The sequence below is a fragment of the Phasianus colchicus genome, chromosome 7 (assembly GCF_987193195.1).
Source record: "Phasianus colchicus chromosome 7, bPhaCol1.hap1.1, whole genome shotgun sequence".
Taxonomy (NCBI): domain Eukaryota; kingdom Metazoa; phylum Chordata; class Aves; order Galliformes; family Phasianidae; genus Phasianus; species Phasianus colchicus.
Genome location: NC_143442.1, coordinates 26,764,002 through 26,783,511, shown reverse-complemented (window position 1 = coordinate 26,783,511; position 19,510 = coordinate 26,764,002). Strand labels below are relative to the sequence as shown.

Below are 19,510 nucleotides of genomic sequence, written 5' to 3'. Positions count from 1 at the left end.
GAAGGCATATTAATGCTTAAAACTTCATTGTTGGCAGTAGAATTGCCACAACGGACATATTTTATAACTCTAAGAATACTTAGGCTTTATGACTGCTTCTTTGTTGAGTGCCTTGCACTTAATGTAGTTTTCCACTTTAAATAATAAAAAAAACCTCAAGATCTTAAAAAAAAAAAAAGAAAAAAAAAAAAAAGAAACAGAAAATTGCTGATTCCAGGCATTCATTTTTAAAATAATGCAAACTGCTGATTCCAATTGTTCGGATGGAGAGAGACACAAACTTATTTAACTCCATGCTTCCTGAGCCGCGCTGCGGGCGCTGGGCTCCAGGGGCGAGGTGGGGATCGCACTGCCGAGCAGTGCAGGGATCACGGAGCGAGGCGGGCACGGCTAAAGGCACTACTGATATCAGGCCCTGTGTTAGGGGAGAAAAATGAACGGTGTCACTGCCTGCACTGCAATACGGATCGACAGCTGCCGGTTTAGTTAGTTGTTGCTTTGCAACTGTTCTGCCGCAAATTGGGCATGGAAACCAAACCCCTCTGCACCCAGGGATCAGGGAGGGATATCAGAGAGATTTCTGCAGCCCCTCTGTGGGCCTCACGTGGCACGGCGCTGTGCGTTGGCACCTCACTGCCCACGCTGCTGAGCCCAACGCTCTGCCACCAGCCCCAGTGCCTTCTGGGGACACCGCACCCCATGCGGCCGTCCCCACTGGCGAGGAAATGGGAGCTGGGTCGTCGTGCAGCCCCGGCAAGTCCCAGCGTCGCCAGCGCTCTGCGAGCGCCTCGAGTCCTTCCCGTTCCCGCAAACTTCTGCTGCACATATGCAGCGCTTGTTTTCCTTCCTGAATAAAACAGCAGATCTGCAGCACGTCTCCGCCTAATGAAACTGAACATATTTAGAACATATGTGAGCCCGCTCCTCGCGAAAAGAACCATTTGTGGTTAACGAAGAAAGTATTCATGGTTTCGCTGCTAATTGCAGGGCGGTCTGAGTTTTCCTTATGAGAAAATAAAAAGGTAGCGCTGCTATTGTAAGTGCACGATGGAAGTAGAGCTTCTTAAAAAGAAATTTTTTTGCTGAGTTTTGATGCCCTTTGATCAGCAGCTCAACCTGTCGGGCATGCTCTGGCCAAGGAAACAGATACCACTGGTGGCTCTATGAGGCTATACACCAGCTCAGAACCATATGCTTCTTTTAATGACTACTCCTACTGCAACATGAAAGGATGTGGTATTTTTCTCACTCGGAGCCGATGAGAGGTTTGCCATTTGTTGCAATCCGGGAGGATCTGCCCGCTGCCAGAAGGGGCTGAGCGCTTGCTGGAGTTCTGCGACACCCTGTGACCAGCAGAGCTCTCCTCCTCACCCCTTTCCCTTCCCAGCCTCAGGGATGTGATTTCTTCGTCTTAAAGGTATGCTGTGAACTTGGCCCATGAGAAACTTCCTGAAGGCAGTGGTAGGTGACTTACAGAAAATAAGGCAGCATTTTTAACCGGTGTGCTTCAACCTACTGCTCTGTGGCAGGCATCAATTCTCTGCTAATTTTGGAGTATCCCATCAAGGCAAGTTTTTCCAGCCACTGTGACATTTTTGTTTTAATTAATCAAAGTGCCTTATTATACCCAATGCTCATAATTACCCCCAAACCTTGTCTTCACTTCTAAAGATAAACAGCAGTTTTTTTTCTTCAAAAAGAGAATTAGAACAGTGATTAAGATCTCCTTCAGAAATACAAACTGTTAAATCTACATGCTATGGAATGGGAAAAAAACCTTTTGTCGCTATCTTTAACCATTGCAAAAATCCATTATAACGTATGGTTTGAGAACATATTAGCAAGTGAACAAACTGTTACCAAATGAACACAGAGCTGGAAAGTCACAAATGAACCCTAAATTAGAAGTGCACAAAGCACTGAGCTGGCTGAATAGAGAGGAGTGAGCATCTTAGCTGAAAAAATCACGATCAAAATATGAGATAAATGCTGCAGGGCAGAATATACAATTTGAAAGGCTTATTCATATGCTATACAGGGATGCGAACTGATGTTACACAGTTGGTGCTAACGTATCTGTGCGAGTGGGAGGATGGCAATTTGATTCAGAGAAGGGCTTTGGGTTTCGAATGAGCCTGTGTGCACATGGGCAGATGTACGTGCCAGGGAGATGGCTCTGAGCTGACTGAATGAGTGCTCTGGAGACACAGGATGAAAATGGTGGCCCATGTGAAGACCAAGCCCTCTGAACTTCCCGTGCTTGCCTCCTCAAAGCATCACCAGCCCTTAAACTTGGAATGCTGGGTGCACCCAGGAACTTGCAAGCACATCCAAGGACCACGGCATCTCTTTTACTGGAGGGCAAAATATTTTCCAGTGCTTTGCAGCCTCTCTGATTGCCCTTTGTGAGGCTACCTGAGGACCATAACATGCAGCTGGAGATCCTCCAGGTGAGATAACTATAACTGAGCAAGCAGCAGTCCCCCCAGGCTGAACAACCCTGGACATCAGTGTGCTGGGAACAAGGTGCCCGCTGGCCGGGGCAGTGAGTACGGCCACGCTGCCATCCCACTGTGTGTGCCAAAATAGCCTCAGTGAGGCTATTAAGAAACAAAATTACATCCTTCACATCCGGTGGCTTCCAGAGTGCTGGCTTTGTTTACAGGATGGGCAAATGCCATAGTCTCTGCCAAACAAGAATAGAAACCCCTCTGTTTCTGCGTGGCCCTTCAGCTGATGACAGGGAAGGTCACAGGCTGGGTCTGTGCCCATGGGACAGCAAGATGGCATCCTAGCCTTGGAGGATACATAGGCTCAGCCAGCCGCACCTTCAGATGCCACTGCCCTGCTGGCATGCAGGGATGCGGTGTGTGTGCAGGCTGCAGACAGGGCCGCTGGGCTCCGGCTGCCACACGTGCAGGACAAGGCAAGAGATGCTCTTGGGAAGGGCGTGAGGTCAGGAAGCTGGTGTCCAGGTTATTTTGGGTTGATTATTGCAGGTTGTGTCTTATTTGAGGCTGTAACGTGGTCCAATGGTGAGAGCAGCCAAGGGTGAGAGAAGGTTGCCCCGAGGCTGGCTGCTTTGTGGTGCGGAGCCCTCTGCAATTTCCTCAGGAAGTCACAGGAGGCTCCGTCACCTCGACATCAATGTGAATGGTGCTGCTCAGGGCCAGTGCGTTTGCTTTGCTGACCCTTCAGTGCCAGCCAGGGCACATACTCAGTCATGCAAGGTTATGACCAGCTACCCCATCCTACTCTGTCCTTCTCAGCATTAAACCTTAGGGCCCCTTACACCAAGGTAAATAGTTAAATGGCGAAGTGGTCTGGTCTCATGAGCAGCTCCTGAGAAACTTGGCCAGCAGCTGCCCCTGCAGCAGTGCATCTGTGGCACACGTAACGCTATGGTCTCTACTCCCTGTCCTTGCCACTCTGCTGCTCCCGTGCTGACTTCCATCGTCTCCCATTTCACTAATAATTTCCCACAGGGCGTTGTACAGAATGGAATGAATTCCAGTTCTTTAGAGAAACCATTTGCTAAATAAGGAAATTAGATTAGCCTGACACCAACTGCCTTTGGTAAACCTACGCTACACTTTATTGCATTTACTCTTCAATATTATTTCTGGAAAAATGTGTTCCCTATTATCTGTCCTAGGTACCAGCAGGCCCTACTGGGCAAGTTGGCGACTGCCTGCAGCCCTTGCCACCAGGGCACTGATGTAGGCTCCACATCACTGTGCTGCACATCAGCCTCACCATCCCCAGGGGAGGCAGAGGCAATCAGATGGGGCCACTCCAAAATTACCTTTAATCCTCAGCACAGTGCGCCCTCACTTCTTTCCCCCTTTGTTTCCTTTTTCTTCATTCTGATACAGAGTTGTTCGTGGCTTGTTTTCATTTCCTTTGCAAAGCCTGCCACAGCCGCTGCAGGAGGAGCTGCTCTTGCTCTTTGCATGATGCTTTGTCAGAGACAATAGCCCTTGAATGTGGAGTGAGCCAAGGAGCTTCATTGTGGTAATAATGTACGCACCTTCCTCCACAAATAAGAAAATAATGTCATTGCCAGGTTAACTGTTACTTCAGAAACACAAAATCCTTTTTTCTGGAGGCAGCTGCTGTCTGCTTGATCAAGGAGCATGGGTCTTTGTGGCAAACCAAATGACAGAAGCACATGCCAGCCCCTTTCCCATGGCCCAGGTGGGACAGCACACAGATGGAAATGTCTGTCATTAACCCCCTTCTCTTGGCAGGGACTGGGACTGCAGAGGGTCTGCATGGCTGGGGACACCAGCAGCATCTCCATCTCACCCATCTCACCTGTCCCCAGGCAGAGGACCAATGCCTGGGGACATCAGTGCTGGCACACGGCTGGCCCAACACAGCACGAGGAGCATCTGGCTGGAGGTCCTTGAATCCAAGCACTGCTGGACGGAAGCAAGGACCAAGTGGCTCGACCCACAATTAGCCATTTGTGTTCTACCCCTCTGACAAAAATGCATGTTTACATGTAAAACAATAGGCTTGCTTACTTGCCAAAACCAGAAATCGTTTCTATCGAACTGCACTTGACAGGAATGTAAATAAATAAAGATACACTAAAACAGAAATGCCAAAGGAAGGTTAATTTCTGAAATCTGTAAATCAGATGTCAGATTACATTTGTGAAGTAGTGAAGAACATAAACAAGTAGATGAGAAGACTGTGATTAATGAAAGTCAATTAACTGCACGGGAGGGGTTCTGGTGGTCCCAAAGACCGAAAGGGGCCCCAGGGTGGGGGTGCAGCTGGGACCCCTTGGTGTGGTACGATCCTGCTGGGAGCTGTGCCCTCTGCCATTGGGCTGCCCTCCGTCCCGCAGCTATAAATACTTTTATCTGTATTAATATGCTGAATCAAACACCTACCTCTGAGAGGAAAGGGAAACGGCATGCTTTATTTTTTCCCCTCAGCAAGCAAGCAATTTGTCGCATGCTGTAATTTGTCTGCATGCTGTCCCTTTTTTGGGACACATGTAATTTTGCTTTGATGAATGACACACATTAGTGATAGCCCTCCATGCTGGCTGGATATGGAGGAATCGACAGCCTGTGGGATGCTTACAAAGAAACTCAGCCAGCAGCCACAGGAATGGTGGCCTCTCCAAAGAAAATAGCAGGGAGAAGCGGGTTGCAGCAGTACCTTCTTTGGCACAGGTTAATAAGGATGCTCTGCAGAGAGGCGAACTGATGGGGAGCAGAATCTGGGCATGTCATGGTTTCAGCAAGGTTCTATGCAAAAGAGAGGACACACTGGGGAAAGGAGTGTCCCAGCCATGAAGACTACACACCTTGTGCAGGGGTGCACCCCCATGGTACATAGCGTATCTATGGATGCACTTCCTGCCCTGCTCCATGACAGCCCCATGAGGGCTGCCATATGGGCACGAGGAAATACATGCCACCTCCTTCCTAATAGGGGCCAGTGGATGAGAGGCAGGGAGAGAAGTGGCTGCCTGCCGTGCTGCCTGCCAGTGAATTCTCGACTCCCATCCAAGCCCTGGAGGAGTGACTGGCAGTGAGGAAAGACCTTATGGTACACAACAATATTTAGAAAACGTTTTTTGAAACCCTAGGGGAGAGAAAACTAAACATTATTTCCCATTAATAAGCTAGGCTAAGTGATCGGTCCAAGACAGTGTGATGCTGTGCAGGGCAGAAGCACAAAGATGAACAAGAGAGGCCAGGCTCCCCCTTGTGTGCTGGTGGCAGAGGGGCTGACTGCTTCCCTTTGGAATTTTGTCCTGCTCCTTACCACCTCCCAAGAGGCTCTCACTCTGCTGGATTGCACCTAACTTCTGACAAGCACCATGGGCAGGAGGCCAAAGTAAGGGGATGTGACACAGGCAAGGACTAGCTGTAGTGACACTGGAGACACTGGCAGGGGACAATGCCAGAGCTGGTGGAAATGGGAAACCTGGGCAGCATGTAAACAAAAACCCATTCAGCTGGAGGGAAAAGGCGAGGTGAAAACAGCTGGGGAAAACCAGTCCAAAACACATATGGTTTTTATCTGCCCCAGTGCTTGGGAAGAAGTTTGTGTCCTTGTGAACGGGTGTCTGTGTAGTGCTTCCATAGGAACGAGGACTGGCCACTGGTCAGGGAGATGCACTGGGGACATGCCTTGTCACAAGTAGGGAGCATAGGAACTGGGGTGGAAGAGCCCAGAAAGCTGCTGGTGGCTGCAGGGGCTGCTTCAGCATTCTTGTGGAGTGCAGTGGCAGCTCTGGGGTCAGAGATGTGCAGGTTCAGGTCAGATGAGAAATCCTTTATTAGCTGTGTCCTGGCAGCATCCATGACCCAGACAGGAAAAGGGGCTGCTCATGCAGGACTGGGTGAAGGCATAGCAAGAGCAGGGGGCTGATGACCCATGGTGTTTACAATCCAAACAACAACACAAAACCACTAGCGTTCAACAAATCTGGTTAATATCATGCCTTCCCCCTCAGGCAAGAAGAAAAACAGCACTTCAAGACAGGACCCCTCTATACAGCCAAACATAACACCATTTCTTGTGCAAAATTTTGCAAGGAAAGATTAAAACATCCTGTTGTTTCCCGAGCCTGCTGCAAGCCCCATCCCCGACAGAGCCTGCTGTGCCCTTTGTGCTGGACACAGCTCAGCCCGTGACTTTGTCCTCATTTCTCTTTTGGGTTTGAGTACCCAACCATGGCACCCTTGTGGTAGGAGAAGTCAGTGTTTAAAATAGCTCAAGTCTCACTCCTGGAAATCGCATGTGCACAAGTGGACATGTGCTAGGATTCAGGGGGTTTAGCTTTTTTCCAGTCTTCGTGCAAGAGATCTGGGGTATGAACAGCTTTGATTGGCTGAAATTGGTTTCTGCCTGCACCAGGGACTAGGGAAGGTGCTTTGCACTCTGACCTCCCTCAGCAAAGTCCTTCTCCTTAATAGGGACAAGATTTCAGCATTTGGCACGTGCTCACCTCCCCCCGAGCACGGAGCCAGCAGCCCCACAGGGCTTTGTGTGCGGCTCTTGGGAACGGCAAGGAGTGCCTCGAGTCAATGGAAATGTGAGTGTCACAGGAGCGCTGGAGGAGAAAGCCGTGGAAGCCCCGCATTGTTCCTGAGTCCCTAAAACACCTCCCTGCATAACACAATCGTATTTAAGAATGAGAAATAGAGGGCAAAGATTATCGTGAAGTGTGGAATTAACAGACTCTCCCCCCTCCGCCTGGGGAAAACTTTCAAGGCTTCCAAGAACAAAGCCGAGGGCTGAGCCACCTGCGGCCTGCTGCCACCACCGCAATGCTGGAGACCTTGAAGCGAGCGTGTGGGAGCTCAGCAGTGCCCACGGGGGACAGGGACGCAGGGCTTGCACCAAGCACCCAGCTGCTGCTTTGGAAGCCATTGAGGAACATGTCTGCCTTGCCCCACGGGCTGGGCCGAGGGCTTCCCCAAGGCTTTGCCCCTCTTGGGATGAACTGGTGTGAGCAGAGACAGCAGATGCCAGGCTACAGTGCAGAGCACAGAGTTCATGGGGCCTGCTGCCAAATGCTGCTGGCAGACAATGTACAATGCAAGCCTGAGGCAAGAGAGCTGGGAGACTTGCAATGAATCCTCAGGGTCTCCAGAAAGGGGAGCAACGAGGAGATGCCAGTGGGGCAAGAAGTTTGCCTTGGGAGAAAGGAGAGGGCTTCAGGAAAGGGCTGGTGCCCTTTCTAATTCACCTGCTCTGTTGTGCAACTCACCTCGCATCAACCTCCCTCAAAGTTCCATCTCTGAGCAAGGCGGAGATTGTTTCCAGCATGCACGTGCTGCTCATTTGCTCCTGAATTCACGTTCACTGGCTCAGAAGGGACCACAGGCATCCCTGAGTGTGACCAGTGTCTGGGCTGTGGCCCATCCTCACATCACGACATTTCTCCACACCAGTTTTCTACACACAGCGTGCCTGAGTCACATGTTCCTGGTGGGAACAGGGACACAAATGCAAATATAGTGCCTGAAACCACAAGGTTTGGGCTACCAGCATTATGGCAAAAGCTTCCCATTTTCCCAAGGATCCCTCTCTGCCAAATAAAAATACTTTTCCCAATTTCTACCACTGAACCCCCTGCATGGGGAAGTTCCACCTAGGGCAAAAGAGCCAAAAAGTGCTGTGATACAGCACAGTGGCCAGGAGATCGGCAGCTATGTGGAAGCTTTTGGTTTTCTGGAAGCAGAAGATGTGAGAGGAAACCCATGGTCGTTAGCTGTAGGCTGGTGATTTTTAGGGTGAACAGAACTATGGAAGGATTTGAAGCGCTGAAGCCAGTAGGTTCCTGTAATCCCAGCAGTGTAAGGACTGGGCACACATGAATTTGGCTGAAAAAATATTTAATTTAATAGTGCTGTATGACAGGGTAGCTCTCAGTGAGCACAGATAGCGGTGGACCTTGAGGTTTCCTGGGACAATGGCATTTCAGCTTAGAAACAGGGTGCAAAGATCACTATGGAGAGTGGGTTTGACAGACACCATTTCACTAAACTAATTAGAAAAAAGAAGGAATGAAGGAGAATGACAGCTGCCTCTTAAGATAATAGGAAACCTGTCTCTTTAAATGTGCCTGTGTTTTTCAATACAGACCAGGCAGGGCTATAATCAGAGCACCAGAGGGTCGGATTTAGGTTCAGTACAGTATAATTCCATTGCATGGCCCATCCAAGAATACTTTGGCAAGCTCAGATACATTGGAAATTGCCTTGGCCAGTGGCTTGCAAAATGGCTGTGGAAAGTCAAGATAATTAGAGCATTGTGAAGAGGAGAGACAGTAAAATGAAGGGTAGCAGACAAAAAAAAAAAGACAAGCAAATAAAAAACAGGATTACAGACATGAATAAAGTTTGAGAACAGAATAATTTAAAGGAGAAAGGCATATACAGAGATTGGAATTGTGTGATTTATGCAGCAGGAAAAGGATGAGCGCTAAGTTAAAAGAAAAAGCAACCTCCTGTCATGTTTACATTAATAAATGACTTTAACAGCACTGGAAAATATATGGCTGACAGTGGCAGTAAGTTTTTGAAGGGTTTAAAGTTGAAAATCAAATAGAGAAAGCATGAGAGGAAAGAACTGCTGTGTTGGAAGTCAGGGTTTGAGCTGCTCAGCACCTCTGGCCTCTCAGGAACAGCCTGGCGCAGTCCCTCAGCTCTGCCACCTGCACATTTCCTTTTCCACGCCTGCTTGGGGTAACTTGGGACTTAACAGCAAGGGATCACGTGATCCTTGGCTACTGAAAACCAGCACCTGTAGATTTGGTAGAACATGTGGTAAGCTTTGGGTCTCGTGGGTTGTTCTTGCTCGCTGGCCAGAGCAGAGACAACAAAGGGGACTTGGGCATGCATTTCCCCAGGACAGCCTTCCCAGTAACTTGTATGGGTGTCCCTGACACTTGCCCATATTAACCACCATGGTGAAGCAAGGGGACTTGTACAGACAAGTCAGGGCCAACATGAACATTCATAAGTGCACATTTCTGAAGACAGAGATCACAACCCTGCAAAGGGGGAAAGAAAAGGGGCCCTGTGAGAATGTCCAAGTGATGGGTTCACCACACTTAGTGTCACTACAGCACTTTGTGACACTTCAGATGAGAGCAGCCTGTGCTCAACCACAACATGCAGCTAGCATGAGCTGTGATTAACAACACCTAATGAAGCAGGTACCACGGCAACTTAACAAAGATTTTGGCATAGAAAAGTAGCTCACAGATTGTGGTCCTGCCCTGGGATGCAAAATGCTAAAGTCATTGAGCCAGCCATGGTGCAGGCCTGGGGAGAGCCAGGGCTCGGTCAGGTTGAGGTCTTGCAGTGCAGTGTTTGAATGAGCAAGACAGGAAAAGTATCACCTTGAAGAGGCCTGGACGTGTGGCTGCTGACGCAAAGAGCATCCGCCCTGCTTTCTTTTCGTCCTTGTGGATGCGCTTCATTATTAACTTTTCATGCGACAACTGTTTGTGCATTAAAAGTGCTTCACCAAACATAAATATTAGAGGTGAAGACTCACAACAGCTCTTGCTAGTGAGTTCGGCCTTTCAAATGTTGATGACTGGGAAATGGAACATGAGGGAGAGGGGTCTGCTCTGACCGTCCTGTTCCTGACTGCCACCCCTCAATTAAATCACTGCTTTTAGTTCTTCTTTTTTATCAGTATTATATAAAACTAGGACAGAGTAAATGAAAATTTATAATTTATAAACAATCTGGGGAAAAAAAAATCACTGAATTATTTATGACACTTTTGAAATATGTGTTTGTTACTTGTACAAAAATTAGTCGTTAGGTCTTAATCATGGTGGTGCCACAAATATGCTGGAAATCAGGACTTGCAAACCTGCTTGTTAGAAAAGAAAAAGCTCCGTAACTCTACCTACAATTGGAAAACCAAAACCAAACTGATTCTGAATGGTCGAGTTAAACAAGTGCCAATTATTGAATAATTCTCTGACCTAAACAGAAAGTTATTGTATATGGAAAGATTTTTTTTTTCCCAGAGAGTGCTTTATACCAGATGCCCTTTTAAATTGTTTTGAATTCTCTGTAGGCAGTAGATAACTAAACCTACAGAATGTAGTAATGGCAAAAAGGAAGCAATCAAGTTGGCCACTTCTAGTTAAGAGTCATGGAAAAGGCATCTGTTCTATATGAATTGCAGACTATAAGGACTTTGACAGTTCATAGACCAGACTTAATTTATTAAACTAAGTTCCTAATATAAACAGTAATTTGTTTCAGGCACTGACACTGAAGGTCTGGATTATGTGAATAAAATATAGAGACCTCCACTGGCCTCCTGGAGGAAAGGTAGTGGAGCTGCACAGAGAGAAAAGCTACACATGCCCCATCCATAGGCACTTGATGGGGCCACGTCATGGCAGCACGGGCATCAGCAGAGGAACTCGTGTGTGGCTATAGCCTCTGGGCACAAAGCACCCCTGAGGCCATTGATTCCCTTGGCAAAACAACAGTTGGATGTCTTCGGGGACGTTTTTTCACTAACAAGGCAAAGACCAATGGGGTGAACATTGGAAAAAGAATGGGGTTTGCCATTGGTGTAGCACTTATGGCTCTGAAACATGCATTACCCTTCTTAAGAGTGACCTGTGCCTACTTGCAGCATGTTTTACAGGAGACTACTGCTTTGTGTGCCCAGTCCAGCCCCATCCAGGTCTTGGGGAAGCACAGATCAGGGGGTTCAGGGCTGTTGTTGGCAAATGTTTATCTTCAGGCACTCAAGTCATTCACGTGAATGCAATATGACTATTTCACTGCTTAAAATTAGGCAGGTACCTAAACAATTTCCTGGATCAGATTTACATTCAGCTCAAGTTTCAAGCACTGGCTTTGCTGTAGCTCTGACCAAAAGTTTGGTCGCAACTCAGAAATCACACACAAGTATTTCCTTATGTCATCAACCCTGAGCAAGGGTTGAGCATGAAAAGCTTCTGTGAGCGTTTTGCCCCAACAACAACAACAACAAAAAAGTTAGGGAAATGAGAGAGCAAAAGAAAGCATTTTGCTGTCTTTGCAGCTGCAAGGTCTCGGTGGTGGCCAGGCGGCTTGCTGCTGCTGACAAGGAGCACAGGAGCTGGGGCCGGGCATCGCTGTGCTCCCACGGGCAGCCCTCGCTCAGCACAGCCCTGCCGCCTCGCCAAGCCCTGCTAATTGCTTGCTTCTGTGTTTCATTTGGCAGAGAACGACCGAGAACTAGAGGCAACACAGGGTCTATAAAATCATTAATTGAATTACTATTGCGGAATAAGTAGTGCATCAATCTGAATTCCCCATCATCCCCCTCCCTTTCTCCCCCATTTTTTAGAGACCAATCCTACTGTTGATATGTGCATAGCTGCGGAAGGAGGCTCAATAAATAGATACGCTATTCTAGCTAAACACATTTATTTTTCCAGCTGTTCTCCTACTGAATTAGTAAATTGTAATGTTGACTTCAGACTATCTTCCCCATAAAATATATGCTGGCATGTATATTATACTGGCACTTCTTCTGCAACACCTCCTTATGGGCTGATCCATACTGAAATCAATGGGGATTTTGCTCTGACTTTACTGAGGTTTAAACCAGGATGTGATATTAATTCAACACACATGATATACAATGGTTGAATCAATAGCAAAATACTTGTATTCCCTACCCTCACTTGGTTTTGCAGGAGATTTTAGGGAACTTGGATTTCTGTGCCTGAACAATGGCATGTGGTTGCACTGGCACTTATCAATAGATGTCTGGGAAGGATGTCAGCACAGAAATTTTTGCCCAGTCTTGGTACAGCAACTTCTCTTTAAAGGGCTTTCTGCATTCCAGTACACTTGGCTGGTTTCCTAGCAGAGATGCAGCACAACCAACACATCACCAAAACCTGCCAGTGTTGGCAAAATGGCACATTGCTTTTTAGCAAATGTCCACCAGGCACTGTTGCACAGCACTGTGCCAGAACAGGGGATGGGGATACTTTCATAAGCATTTCAAATGCTTGAGAGAAGTAAACAAGGACAAACACGGCTGTTGGCATTCTCTCTCCCAGCGGAAAAGGAAAAGTGAACCTGTTGTAATGGCAATAAACAAATGCAGTTGTTCAAAGCCAAGCTGCTAACTTCTTAGAAGGGTTTGGATTCTCCTGACATCACCAAAATCACCCTTAATAATACAGAAAGCAATCTGAAGTCTAAAAATCAGTCTCATTTTGGAAATAGGAGCACTGGGTTGAGGACAGGAATATAAGCATCTCCCTATCTTTCTCCACCACAAAACTAAAATCAAACAAAACCAGAGCAAAACTTAGAAACAAACAAATAAAGAGCAAATAACATGCTTTTAATGTCCTGATGCGAAAGGGATCTAATACCATTTTCACATCCATTAGGCAAAGAATTTTGCATGTTCCCTCACAAAGAGTGAGCATTTTCAGCGGCTTTCACTTAAATTAAGATGACAGGTTTCCGCTGCACAGTGTTGTTAATCTTTTCCTAAAAGCTTAATGTCGCTACTTAGTCGTTTACTAATAAATCAGAGACGATACATAGTGTCATTCCCGTTTAGGCACACATGGGTGACCCTGTGGTGCCCTGTGAAAGTGTAGCACAGGTACTGCACAGTGCAGGAGGAAAGAGGAGCACAGCTCCTCGTCCTTGGGCACTTCCCAGCCAGCTCCACACAGCTGTATGGAACCAGCTCGCAACAGGCTTTCAGCTGTCCTTCAGACAGATGCATTAAGGACAGTCATTAATTTTCGTGTGTTTTCCATTGCTTTGATCCCGTTTTTCCTGATTTTAACCTCTCTTTCCCCTGACAATATTCTGATGTCACAACTTTCAGAATTCTTTTGTAAACCTGTACAATTACTTTGTTCATCCCACACTTGACCTCAGTGCCCAGCTCCCTGCAGCCCATGGATCTACTGCTCTGGATGCCAGGGAAGTGCCTTCAGATGGCAGCCACGACCTGAGCACATCCTTCCATCTGCATGCCACTTACCATGCCTGTCTTTGGGGCTGTCCTGGTGCACAGCACAGCTAAGGGCTCCATGCTTCATCTCTATGGCCTGACTGCGTGCAGGAGTCCCACAGCCCTATGGGCAGTGCAGGGTGAGGGCTGTCTGCTGTTCCTGCTTTATAGGGGAATTTTACAAGCAAAGCCCGGCAGCCCATTTTGTACTTCCTAACACCAGATCCCGTCTATATTCTTAGGTGCTCCCAGACCTCCCAGTTATTGCTTCCTGGTGGCTTTTATTCCCTCTTATTAACTTAATGGGTTCCCCAATGAGCAGGAGCAGCTACAGGCACCACCAGGTGACCACTCTCCTTCAACTCATAGATCAGAGTTCTGTGCCATCGAACTATGTGCCTTTTGCTGCACAATAGATGGCAGTAGAGAAAAAAGGCTGAGACGAGGCAACTTACACTTGGGAACACGCAGCTGATTTTCTTCCCCTCAAATCACCACCCAGTATTTGCTGCTTTCTTCTCAACAGAGCTTTCCTAGAAAAGGCAGTCTGGTGTGGATGGGGCTAGATGAAATAAAAGATTCATCCATGAATAATTAACATACTGAAGGCCTCACTTGAACTTGTTGCCTTACCCAGATGAATGAGTTAACATGTTTGAGATTATTATAAAGAGGGACTATTCTGCTCTTGTAGATCAAATCAGCTGAAAATGATGAAGTATTGCTGCACGTATAAATATAAGCTCAGTGCTTAAAAAAATCCCTTCCAATAAATATAGGCATAGAGGAGTTCATGCAGTGACAATAGTGGCACTAGGATGAAAAGATTTGGTGTGAGCCATTCAGCCTGACTGCTGTGCACAGGAAAACCTGTGTCAGGCCAGAACCAAATGGGCAGGACTGGGGTCCTGCAGGTCAGTGCAAGGGGCACAAACACCCCTGCCCTCCTCCCATGGCAGCTCCAGTACAATATATGCACTGGTACACTCTCACCAAGTGACAACCAAAAAAACGCAGGTACAGGGATGCTAACCGTGGGAGGGAGAGAAAAGTTAATTGCAAGTTTTAATTCTTACCTCAGCTTTACTAATTCTTAATTAAAAGAAACCATACCATCATTTTTCCAATAAATAAAGTATTCCTGATAGAGGCAGCAAGGATAACGAGTCTGCACTGTGTGCCTTGCTTTGGGAACATGGGCTGAGGCAGGTTGGGCATGCAGTAGGAAGGCTACGCAGGAATTATTCCAGAATCAAATGGGCATTTCTTTCAGTTAGAGATGCTCTGACATAATTTCAGAACGGTGGCCATGCCTCATTTCAAAGCCAAGGTGCAAGGAGAATGTACTGAACATTCTGCATTGTAGCTGACCCTGCTGGATGGAGACCCTAGAGCCACCCCAAGGGCAAGAGCAGCACTGTGCTGCTCCAATCTCTGGCAGCACATGGGCAATGAGGCCATGCTACCTGCACTGGCATCTCTGGCACAACTTGAAGGTGCACTATGCTGTGACATTAGCCAGGGCTGCTTGAAAATAGAAATAGATTGTGAGTATTTTGAAGATGTTACTGTATATTATCTCTTGGCTCTACAGTGCTGTCAAGGAAGACGTCTTCTTTCTTAAATCAGCACGTAAACATAGACCAGATATAACAGGGTGCAGAATTTGTGTGCAAAAAATGTCTGAATCCCATGTGTGAGTCAGTTTTTGACAGTTACTGCTAGCTGACACAGGATGCATTTGCAGCAAAGCTACATGTATCTACCAAGCCCTGGTAAATGTGTGGTGACTACTGAATGGCTCTTGGCTACACACAGATCCCCCATTCTCACACGGCCATTATTCTCCTTTTTCCATTAATACCATCATTTACGCTCCTTATTCACCCAATCCTCTAGTAAACATCCCAAAACCTGAAGAGCAGCAGAAGAAAGATGATGTCTCCTTCACCTGATGGTGTATTTAGGTACTCCCAATGTTGCCCATCAGCTTTGCTGAGGCTGTCACTGGAAAGATGCAATCCATTCCTCCATCCAAATACTGGGCTTCGGGTGCCTTCCGATTCAGCTCTCCTGGTTAGCAGATAGCTAAGGAATCTGGTAAGAAAACCTTCACCTGCTAACAATATTTTTCCACTTAGATCTGTTCCTAAAGCTTATTGCCACATCAAATCCCATTATAGAAAATAAGGAAATGTTAAAATTAAGAACTAATGTTCACATGAAAGATTTTTTTTTACTATTTCCTTCAGCAAACCAATGAATGTTTAACAGTTGAAATTGCTTTGAAACAGCAATAAATTATTTCATGCATACATGCCAAATATTAAAACCAGAAGGTTTCTTAATATGAAGTCACTGGTATCAAGACTCATGTTTGCCTTTGTTAATTATCTACTTGTTTATTAGCTTAGTTTCACTGAGGAGCTGCTGATATTCCAGAGTTAAGGATTTTTGAGCTGTTCACAGGATGTAATAATGCAGTTTTATTGGGTGCTTGTCGAGAAAGCGTCCTTAGTTGTTTGCACTTGAGCAGTAAAGCCTCTGTTTGGCACAGCCCTGAGCCCTCTGCCCAGGTTCCTCTCAATCCACACCCCCATTCCTTAACAGATGCTCCTCCTCGACAGAGGCCTCACCAATGGCAAGAGCAGGCAGCTGAACCTCAGCTGAACAAATGCTTCAGTTTCGGCTAAAACCACCATTAGAGAACATACAGCCTGCTACAACCACCAATAGTTTCCTCTAAAGGAAAATTCAGTGGCACAGTGTGGGAGTACGTTACTGTTGGCTAAATCATGCTTATCACTGTAGCTAAGGTTTCATCTCCTCAAGCTTTACCTCCCAGAGTTGGAATTTAAAACAAATGTAAGGGAAAAACAAGCTTCCACTTGTACCAACAGTGAAGAAAGACTTGTAGTCTTTAGGGATATACAGGCTGGGAAAACTAATGGCTCAAGATCTCACCACGTATCAGGACTTGATAGTGTTCAGCCAAGCCTGCTCCCTCTTGAGTATCTGATGTGCTTTGTGCTGCCGGCACCTAACATTTAACTCATCTTCCCATCACCAGCCTCACCTGAAGCATCACCTGCATCAAAACAGTCTTTGTTGGCTGTAGAGGGCCCATGGGAGCCACCTGCATCCTGCTGCCCACCCTGCTTGTGCCCCACAGTGACCTTGGGCCCAGCACAGCAGAGGGGCGCCAGCTCCTTGGGAGATGTGAGGCAATGGCTGCGCCATGGGGCTCCCTCTGGGTGCTTGTACTCGTGCCATCTGACCACTCCCGCAAAGACCAGCAGATAATAGCAAAGCACTTCTGCTGCTATGGTAAGCACTACGTCAGCATTTCCATAACAAACCCCTATTTGGATGAGTTTTCAAACGTGACCATAAAGCTTTGCTTGGAGCCTTAAATGTGGCTTTAAACCAAGGACTCAGTCAAAGCCTATTTTCTTCAAAATCAAGTCCCCTAAAAAAACACAACGTCGCCTTTCTTAAAGTGATACCAGCACAAAGTGTTTCTTCTGGGGAGGGCCTTCTCTGTGAGCTGGGCTAAGGAGGGACAGACCTCATAGCCACAATTTGACTCCTGTCCAGTGCTGGAGTGCAGCCAGAGCAGAGCACAGGTGTTTTTCTGCTGAGTACGGGTATGCTACACAGGTCTTAGGGGGAAAAGACTTACTTTTCCCCCCCTCAAATCCAGAAAGTGACCCATCTAGAAAATGTTATTAATTTCTTTTCATAGTGACTTTGAAAGCACAAGATGTATTTTGAGATTTTACCTTTCCTATCATTGCTCAAAACCCCTAGAAGTTCAACATGCTGAGAACAGCACAATATAAAAACATTCCACAAAGAATCCCAAACACATCCAACCCCTCTGATCCTTTCCAGAGGCAATTCAGGCCCCCCTCTATATAGCCACGCATGGGGCACAAGCTCCCCAGATAAGCAGTGGTAACTCAGTGTCTGACCAACAGTTAGAGCTGTGCTGTCACAAAAAGACAATCATTTGGGACTATTTGTGGCAGATGGGAGTGTTAACTTATGGTGCTAGGAGTTAACCTGATTGTATTATAATGTGATAGCTCCACAGCTAATGCCCATCAGCACTGTGGGCCATTTACTTTATCATAAAATAAAATTAATTGAGTGAAAATAAATTGCAAAGGGACACAGAAGAATTTGAGACCATATACATGAAATACATGATAGCTCAAGTCTCCCCGGACACTTATCTTCACTAGGGAGGAAACAATCGTTATTAATTCTCCCTTGAAAAAAAAAATAAATATCCCGAAACATGCAACAAGATTTACTGCATAGGCCGTGAGTGCCAATTCAGCCAAATGAGCATGGAAATTCCCTCTCCTATGAAGCAGGCTGGGCAGGTGCGAGCTGGCTGCTGTGCCCACATCCCAAGAGGGCCAGCCCTGCCCAGAGCCTGTGGAAGGTGACAAGGTGGGGGACTAAGAGGAACCCCCCAGGCAGGTGAGCACCAAGGAGCTGCAGACTGAGGCCCTGAGGAGCTAAAGTTAGCAAATGGGCTGCAATATTTCTAATGGAGAATGTTTATTTAAGTGCATGGGTGCATTTGCCAAGTATAGCAAAGTAATGACATTGAGGCTTATTGATAATATAGTTATAATTCCATGTAATGACCAACTGAGCAGAATGATACAACCATCTTCTCTCCATTTATTATGCTCCTGTCCATGGAGACTTCTCAGTTAAGGGCTGTTTATTTCTGCAGCGAGACATATACCAGATATGCAGAGTACAAACCTTCCTATTAGGACTCTCTATCATAGTTTTTCCCTTCCAAGTCATTTAACCGCACATAATTTTGCTTTCTGGTTGTGCAGAGAGGCAGGGGCCAGAAATGCACTGGCATCTCCTGCATTTCCCCAGCAGCACCCCCTGCTGTGGCTGCCCTGCCTGCCTCACATTCTCCCTGTTCAGTCACCCCTGCAGATGGCACCAGGTATGCACTTCTACCCAGCAGGTGCCCCAGCTGCAGAGGGACCACGCAGTGTTAATCTCTGAGTGAGCAGGGGGTAGCCTTTAACGCACAGTCCTTTCACTTTGTTACTGAAGACTTCGTAGCTTTTACATCATGAGGCTGGCTCAGCTCTAAGATCTCCGTACTGCTCAAGGTTAATGAATCTACTTAACAGACATAACCAGAATTGAAAGAGAGCCATGCAAAAGGATGAAACGTACTGCTGTAAAGATGACAGTCCGGAAAGGCTGGAGGACAACACAAAATCCAGTCCTCTCCTCTCTCACCCCTTGTCCATGCATGCACCCCAGGTTTTCCCAGGGCAAAGCACACCACATCTGCTTTCCTCAACAGCATGGGATGGTACTGGGCACTGAGCAGCATAGCTGAGACAGGCTCTAATGATGACTGCGGGTGGCAGAGACCTCCTGGGGGATTAAACCCTGCAAGTTCACCAGTACAGGAGGGCTTATTGGATCCTGATGCTCCACGCAGGCGCAACGCAGTAGCAGCTTCGTCTTGGGGCATTGTTCTGGACATGCAGGAAGACAGATAAGACGCAAGGGATGTGGTTTAATTAGACCACAAGTTTATGAAGTTAACTCATCTGGGATCTATCCAGCACAATTCTTTCTGTAATCACTCCCACATGTTGTGGGAGGCCATCAGCCTGCTCCCCTAGCTCCACGCGGGACTCTACAACCTGCTCCTCATACAAGTACCAGGGCAAGTTTCACAGGAGATGGGCCACAGACACAGCACTGGTGCAGGTGGGTGAGCACCCCATGGGGAAAGCCAGCAGCACTGCACCTGTCCCTCTGCCACTGGCCAAAACAGGGTGACTGCGCCAGTGCAAACTACCTCTGAGTTGCAAAGGCCAAGGAGAGTTAGCATCATGTCCTGAAGTAGAACTTAACTTAAAAATGTTTATGTTAAATCTATAGGAAGAATGCAGCAGGAAAGGGTGAGGGAGATCTGTTTCAGAGGGAGAAAAGAGCTAGGCTTCTTCCA

General features: G+C 47.0%; 1 protein-coding gene across 11 annotated transcripts in view; it reads right to left on the bottom strand.

Moving 5' to 3' along the window:
* Nucleotides 1-19,510, bottom strand: part of LOC116233958 (uncharacterized) — a 235,334-nt gene that overhangs the window by 26,509 nt on the left and 189,315 nt on the right. The window lies entirely within an intron of this gene.